The sequence below is a fragment of the Mastomys coucha genome, unplaced genomic scaffold, assembly GCF_008632895.1.
Source record: "Mastomys coucha isolate ucsf_1 unplaced genomic scaffold, UCSF_Mcou_1 pScaffold5, whole genome shotgun sequence".
NCBI classification, from domain to species: Eukaryota; Metazoa; Chordata; class Mammalia; order Rodentia; family Muridae; genus Mastomys; species Mastomys coucha.
In genome coordinates, this window is record NW_022196911.1 from 92,354,229 (window position 1) to 92,362,551 (window position 8,323).

Below are 8,323 nucleotides of genomic sequence, written 5' to 3' on the forward strand. Positions count from 1 at the left end.
GGCCTTGAACTCAGAAATCTGCCTGCCTTTGCCTCCCAAGTGCTGGGATTAAAGGCGTGGGCCACCACTGCCCAGCTTGGGTTAATACTCTTAATACATAAAGAGTTCTTATAGCTCTAGAAGAAGTGTGAAAAGAACATAAATCCCCCCAAAATAGAAATGGGGAAGACATAACACAAGTGAAAAAAAATTAAAATATATGAAGACACACAAAAGGTAGATGCATCTTTTAAAAAGCTTATTCTTACCAAAATCAAGAATTAATTAAAACCGTATACCAATTCTGTTGTCAGGATGACAGAAGGTTCTGGAAAATAATGTCTAACAGATTCAAGAATCCGTGCCCATGTATGTGTGTGTCTGTACCCATGTATAACCTGTCACTTGTGTGCCTGGTACCCACGGAGGCCATAAGAGGGTGTCAGAACCCCTGGAATTAGACTTATATATGGTTGTGAGCCACCATGTGGGTGCCGGGAACTGAGAGCAAGAGCGGCCACTGCTGCTCTGCTGCTGCTTTTGGTTCTCTGAGACAGGGTTTCTCGGTGTGGCCCTGGCTGTCCTGGAACTCAATCTGTAGACCAGGCTGGCCTTAAATTCAGAGATCCATCTGCCTCTGCCTTCTGAGTGCTGGGGTTAAAGGCATGCCTCGGCCATTGCTTTTGACCTAGGAGGCATCTCTCCAGCCTCCATTGTCTCGCTATATCTTATATGATTTTCTGTATTGCGGGGGTTGAACTGTTAAATTCTATATTCCCAGGCTTCCGTGTAGCCAGGAGTTTGATCTTGAGATTTGACAACACTGTCTGATGCTTTTAGATTCTGAGCTCGGTGGCCAACAGTGAGCCCCGCAATAACTTCTGGGCTGATTTGGAGAAATCGAAAGCAAGGGTCATGTCTATCAGCTTGAAACTAAAGTGTCATCTCTAGTTCTGACTTCATGGCTTTGAGCAACAGTCACCCAGGGCTCTGAGCCTCAGTGTCCTCATCTGATAAAATGATCTCTCTGATGAATCCGTTCATCTCCAATCGATTAGATCCATGCTAACCAAATACATTACTGACTCCTCTTTAGGGGAGTCTGTCATCAGGGAACTCCAAACTCCTGTGGCAGACCAAAGTTCATCTCTTTGCCAGGACCACGGTAGAGACCACACTCTCAGGGTAGGTGCTCTTGTTACTGCTGCTGCTGCTGCTGTTTTGCTTAGGGATGGAGCCCAAGGCCCTGAACTTGATAAACAAGTGTCCTACCATGGGTTGGCATCATTCTTGTCCCTCAGTGCTTTGCCATTGAGGCTCTATGATTCTAATATATGCCAGTGGGTGACTTTGCTTTAGAGAGCCCTCAGATAGAAGCCTTTAAGTTTCTCCTGCCCACCATTTCCCAACTCCCACGTACTTCCAATGCCCACATAGTTCGTTCCCTATTAAAATGTGGCTTGCTGGGCGTGGTAGCACATGCCTTTAATCCCAGTACTTGGGAGGCAGAGGCAGGCGGATTTCTGGGTTCGAGGCCAGCCTCGTCTACAGCGTGAGTTCCAGGACAGCCAGGGCTACACAGAGAAACCTTGTCTCATGAAAAAAAAAAAAAAAAGTGGCTCTATCAGGCCAAGACACAGTTTCTCGTTCAAGAGAAAAGCTATTGTTAAAAGAATCACATCGTTGTATTAACCCTGGCTGGCCTCATTATTACAAGGTTAAGCTACCTAGGGATGGTCAGTTTGGAGAAAGAGCAGACCTGGAGAAGAAAGGGAGCTTAGGACTGACAAGATTTGACTGGATAAAAGAGTGGCCAAGAAGGATAAGCTTAGCTGAGGTACCAAGGTAGAGCCCACGGGTAAACTGGGAGCAGCATTCATTCATTCATTCATTCATTCATTCATTCATTCAAGCAAGCAACAAACATTCATCAAGCCTACAAAGTGCAGTCTTTTACTTCGAAGACCATACTGGCAGCTTCTCTGTGGTATCCCAGGAATCTTGCAAGCCTTTTTAATGATGCCCTGGCCTCCCTCATGCTCCCGTTCCATCCTTTTGTGCTTATGGCCATGGCCCATGCTCAAGACACGCAGAGCAGAAAAATCCGAGCTTGTCACATTGCTGCCCCTTAAGAGTCCTCAGTCACACCACAACATAGCGGTGTGTTTTAAAGGAAAGTCAGCGTTTGTGATGCTCACTTCCTATGGATGTGCAAAACGGAATGCAGGGTATAAAGACTCAGACTCCTGGGGTTCCGTGGGTGGAAGTGACTGTGGAGTCACCTAAGCCAGGCGTCGCTGATGCAGCCCTATCACTAGGAAGTCTTGGACTTCTGAGGTTCTTGATACACATGGGAACCAGAGATGGAGACATGGGCCTCACCCTTGGTCCCCTGGTCCTACCCCTGAAGTACTTCTGACCCCTCTAGGAATGCCGACGCTCCTGGAAACATAAATAAATCCGAGTACTTCTGATCCCTCCAACAATCTCATTTTGTGCATTTCTTTTTGTAAAACTTGGCACTTCATATTTCTGTTGATTTAGCTGTCTTATTTTCCTTTTTAAATCATAGGTTTCTTGAGGGCAGGAACTTTTTTGTTTAAATAAAAAAATTTTTTTTTTTTTTTAGTGAGCTTTCTCTTCCTATGAGTGTTTAAGGCCTTGTTAAAATCCTCCTGTTATTGCCAGAAATGATCAGGGACTTTAATTATATATAAACATCCTTTATTGAATCTTTGAAAACTGACTTCACAGAAATGTGGAATTCTCAGCTTGAGGGGACCTCTGAGAACATGTGCTTTAACACTCTAATTTTCTGGAACTGGAAACTGGGGCCCAGATAAGTGATTAGGTTGATGTCATGTACTAAGTTAATGGTGGCATTGGGACAGTACTGCTGGATCCTGATTCCCGGCTTAGGGCTGTTATAACTTCAAACGGGAAGCTACGCTTACGCTGCTAGAATATTATGAATTTGTGTTTCTGAGAACATACTTCAACTACTCATAAATCTCTTTCTCTCTCTCTCGTCATTAGATGAGAATTGTTATTAGGATCCAGGACCTCTATTTTATTAGCTGTAGCTTTTTAACTTATAAAATTAAAAGGTACTGGCATAAAGAGGTGTCCACTATACATTAAATGGAATACAACTACTATTCACTTAAATCCCTGGGCAGTTTCCTGAGGGTTAGCGGGACCTATTTTTCGATGGTCACTCTTAACTTGATTATCTCATGAACACCGGAGTCCTTCATGATGTCATAACCGAGTGCCATTCATGAGAGCGATGCTAACAGTTCACACCAGAGCTTGAAGAGTTTAAAATGTACACTTCCCTGTTCTTTAAAAATACTGTGTACTATCACCCAATATCTAGAGACCTCACCCATTTACTCAGTCCTTTATTGACAGGATTAAAGATGTTTCAAACTTCTCAAAAAATCGCAGTGACGTTTCCCACACATCCTCCCTTTTGCATCCATTGGCTCATTTTTGCAAGATGAGTTCCTAACACACACACACACACACACACACACACACACACACACACACATATACACATATATATATATACACACACATACACACACACACACACACATATGTGTGTGCTGCTGTTCCGGAAGCTGGAAGAAGGTGTGGGATCTCCTGAAACTGGAGTTATAGCCAGTTGTGAGTTGTGAGCCACTATGTGGGTGCTGGGAACTGAACTTGGGTCCTCTACTAGAGCTGCAAGTCCTCTTAACCACAGAGACATCTCTCCAGCTCCCTTTAAAAACAAACAAAGAAACAAACAACAAACACCTTTTTAGCTATCATATGAGTTCTTCATTGGGAAAGTTGGGATTTAGATAAGTTCATGTGTTTGTTCAGGTCCAATAACTAGGGAAGGTGGAGAGAGTTTTCTCATTCCGGTACAGAGTTAAGATTCCCAGGCAAAGGAGTTGCAGGAATGGTTCATTGGTTAAAAGCACCCACTTCCCAGCAGAGGACCCAAGTTTGATTTCCGCTACTCACAATCTTTAACTACAGCTCCAGAGGAGTCAAGGCCTTGTACTGGCCTGGATGGTACCATCAACATGCCTGTGTGTGGTGCACAAAATACCCACGAGGATACAGATATATACATACACACACACACACACACATATATGTATACAAATACATATATATCTATATCTATATCTATCTATATATATATATATACAGATATACAGACACACACATATATGTTTTGTTTTTGCTTTTTTGAGACAGGGTTTCTCTGTGTAGCCCTGGCTGTCCTGGAACTCCATCTATAGACCAGGCTGGCCTCAAACTCATAGATCCTCTTGCCTCTGCCTCCCAAGTTCTGGGATCAAAGGTATGTACAACCATGGTCTGGATTTTATTTTTAAAGAAATATAGACATTTTAAAAAAGTCCCTAGTTAAAACACAGAAGTAAATCTCTTAGAAAAAGGCTGAGAACAAAACTGCAACAGAGATGGCTACTCTGGGGTAGACCGTGGCTGAGCAAAATCATCCGGTCCCTGCCCTGATGTTTGCTGGAGTTTCTGTCTGAAGCCAGTGGCATGCCCGCAGGCCCTTCTTTCTCACACTGCTTCCAAGGGAAAACCTGTGTCCTGTATTCTGAGATGGGATACCCTTGTTAAGAAAGAGGTGGACACTTCCAGAAAGAGGTAGAGAGGCCCCAGGAGCTCAAGCAAGGCTGAAAACAGGCCATCCTGAAAAGGTTTGATGCTATTTCTGGAAATAAACACTGCCGACATTTGCCTTGGGGAAGAGAGGTGCCAAAGGATGCTGAGACAACTGTTGGTATCCATGATGCAGATGTGGGCCTTCCAGAGCAGTTAAGCCATGTTGAAGAATCAAAGCAGAAGGTGCTCTTTGCTTCTGGAGACAGAGACGCTGTTCTGGTGTGCGTTCAGCTCTGCCCTCAGGAGCCATTTCTGGTATGGGATGTGTTGGGGAGTGGCGGGTGACAAGCAATATTTTCCTGGATCATAATCCTTCTCCTTTTCCTCAAACCCTGCACATGTGTTTAAACTTTTCAAAATAATTACCAGTGCTTTAGCAAACATCACCATCTTATTTGGCTTTATAATCATTTGTTGGGCATCTACTCACTATGTGTATGAAGGGACCTGAAGACAGGAGGATAAGGAATACTCGCTTCTCTGCAGAAAGTCATGGGGAACTTGGGAGGCAGCTTCATCCTTTGCTACCCAACCCTTCCCGATGGTAGGCTCCTGGGAGCAGTAGTTGCTGGTGTGTGCAGGCGTAGGGTTAACAAACGTCTGGCAGGTCACACTATTGCCATGGGCCGGTGGCTCCAAAGGGCCCCCAGTAAGCTTTGGGACCTGGGTTATGTTTGGCTTCAGTCTTGTGAGACCTCATTTCTAGACCACGTATTATGTTAGTGGGACCCAGAGAGATTTATTTTCGTGACCTTTCCGGATGTGGAATCCGAGCCAGGGGGAGGGCGAAAATCAGCTCCGAAGCGGTTAATTTTACTAGCTCCTAAATTGATAAGCGGTGGGACGTCAGTCTGAAATGAACTCGCCTTGTTCGACGGGGTTCTAAGACAGCGGAACTCAATCAGCAGCGGGCCGCACGGTTCAAGGCTGCAATTCATCCCGCCGCGCCTCTGAAAAATGGGAGGTGACAGTTCATTTTGCCAGTGACAGTCTGTCGGTCTCGCTCGCTGCTTCTCCTGTCGATTGCCTGGCTGAGGTGAAGCTCAGCTTCAAGACACCCTCGTTTGGTATTCCACTCAGCTGAGCAGGACAGTCCCGGGACCCAAGGTGTGCAAATCTTTCTGCCCCACAGCTCATCTCCTTGCCTTCTCCGAAGCTCTGAACCGCTCAGGCCTGATCATGGGTCCCAGGAGCCATCTTCCCACTTCCTGTTCCTCGTTTGTCCCTCTAACTTCCACTTCCTGCAAGCAAAGCCACCTCTCTGGGACCCTGTGAAACAAAGCTTAGATGAGACTCCAACAGAGGTCTGTGGGCAAGGAGAAATAAAGGCACAGGGGCAGAGATGACTGTGTAAGTGGCCATCCTGGGATGGAGCCCAGAGCCTTGTGCGTGCTCAGCAAGCAAGCCTTCAACCTCAAGGTCTACAGCTTCAGGGTTTGAGGAAAGCCCTCAGGAGGAATGACACTGTTTGCACTTAATCTCCAATTGCCCCCTCCATTACTTTCCATTTCTCTAAAAACAGCACACTTGGAATTATGCATGTGTTTCTATTAAAGTTCTTTGCTTTAATAAATTAGAACAGAATGTTCTCATTGTTAAGAAACACTTCTAAAAAATTTTTTTTTAGGAAAAAAAAGGAGCTGTCTGTAATTTATTCTTGAAAAGTCCAGGAAAAATATATACATATATATGTATATATGTGTATATATATACATATATGTGTGTGTGTGTGTGTGTGTATGTTTCAGAAAAGGATAAATATACCAAAAGTTAATGATTGATGGATCCAACCAAGTTAGTGATATATAAGAGGCTTATATATTATAGAAACTTTTCTTTAAGTTTGAAATTATTTTTAGAAGAATTCTAAAAAAATCTGAACAGATTGTCCTTGCCTCATTCACAAGGCAGTGTCTCAATAAACATTTTAAAAATTATTTATTTCGATGTCTGGAATGATGGCTCAGCAGTTAAGAGCACTGGTTGCTTTTCCAGAGGGCCTGAGTTCTGTTCCTAGCATCCATTTGGCAGCTCACAACCGGCTGTATTTCCAGTTTCAGGGGATCTGAGGTCATCTTCTGGTAGCACCAGGCATGTGAGTGGTGAACAGACCTACATTCAGGTAAAACACTCATGCACATAGAATAAAATTACTTTTTATTTTTTAGCTCTGTGTGTGTACATGTACATGAGTGTGTGGAAGCCTAAGATTGATGTCCTGCATCATCCTTGTCTTACTTAGGGTCTTACTGCTGTGAACAGACACCATGACTAAGGCAAACCTTATAAAGGACAACATTTAATTGGGGCTGGCTTACAGGTTCAAAGGTTCAGTCCGTTATCATCAAGATGGGAGCATGGCAGCATCCAGGCAGGCGTGGTGCAGGAGGATCTGAGAGTTCTACATCTCCATCTGAAGGCTGCTAGCAGAATACTCACTTCAGGCAGCGAGGACAAGGGTCTTAAAGCCTACTTCAACAAGGCCACACCTCCTAATAGTGCCACTCCCTGGGCCAAGCATATACAAACAATCACAGTCCTCAATTGCTCGTCCACCTCACTCATGAGGCAGGGTCTCTCAATCAAATCCAGAGCTTCAGATATAGCTAGGCTCTCTAGTCGCCTTGCTCTGGGAATCCCCTGTTTCTACTGCCCCAGGCTGGAGTTACAGATATGCTGGCACACCCACTTGGTATTTCTGTGGGCTCTGGGTGTCTGAACTCCTGCTTGCATAGCAAGGGTTTCAACTACTGAACTATCGCCTCAGTCTAATAAGCATTTATTAGACACCCCCTATGTATATAGGGATAAAACGATAACTAATAGGGGGCTCTGAGGGATGGCTCAGAGGTTAAGGGCACTAACTTCCAGAAGTTCTGAGTTCAATTCCCAGTGACCACATGGTGGCTTACAACCATCTGTAATGGGGTCTGATGCCCTCTTCTGGTGTGTCTGAAGACAGCTACAGTGTGCTCACACATACATAAATAAATAAATCTTTAAACAAATGATAACCAATATAAGAATGATCTTGGAGTTGGGGAAGACAAGTGATAGGCAGGCATGCAGTTACAGACGGGCTATGAGCTTTGATTGACAGGAGCTAACTGCAATGGGAACACATGAGAGGGCTAAAGCTCTGTTCTGGCAATCACGGCTTGCAGTTGGAGGAAATGCTATTCTAAGCTGTGACTCGAAGAGTGAGTGATGGTCAGCTGAGTGAAGAGCAAGGGAAAGCGTTGCAGATAGAGGGGGCATTCTGTGAAAAAAAACGAGAGTGGGGTACAACTTATTTGAGAAAATAAGTTTGTTACTTAAAAGGACACAGAGGCCTGGGACATGGTAGTACATCCCTTTAATCCCAGCTCAGAGGAAGCAGGGGCAGGAAGATCTCTGTGCATCTGAAGCCAGTCCATATCAAGTTCCAGACCAATCAGGGACAAACAGTGAGAGCCTGTCAGAAAGTAAAGAAGAGAAAAGAAAAGACAGAGTCAGGGACCATGGAGAGGGAGGGACTAGGGAGGTAAGTAGTTCGAATGTAGTGGTGATGGTGGTGGTGGGTGATGGGGGTGGGAGTGATGGTGGTGGTGGTGGTGGTGGTGATGGTGGTGATGGTGGTGATGGGGGTGATAGTGATGGTAGT

General features: G+C 44.7%; 1 long non-coding RNA gene across 1 annotated transcript in view; it reads right to left on the reverse strand.

The window, feature by feature from the left end:
- Positions 1–4,416: 4,416 nt before the first annotated feature.
- The window catches only part of LOC116079002, an 18,276-nt gene continuing 14,369 nt past the window's right edge, over positions 4,417–8,323 (reverse strand). Inside the window, exon 4 of the long non-coding RNA XR_004113701.1 lies at positions 4,417–5,949. This is a non-coding gene — a long non-coding RNA (uncharacterized LOC116079002). The remainder of the gene's footprint in view (positions 5,950–8,323) is intronic.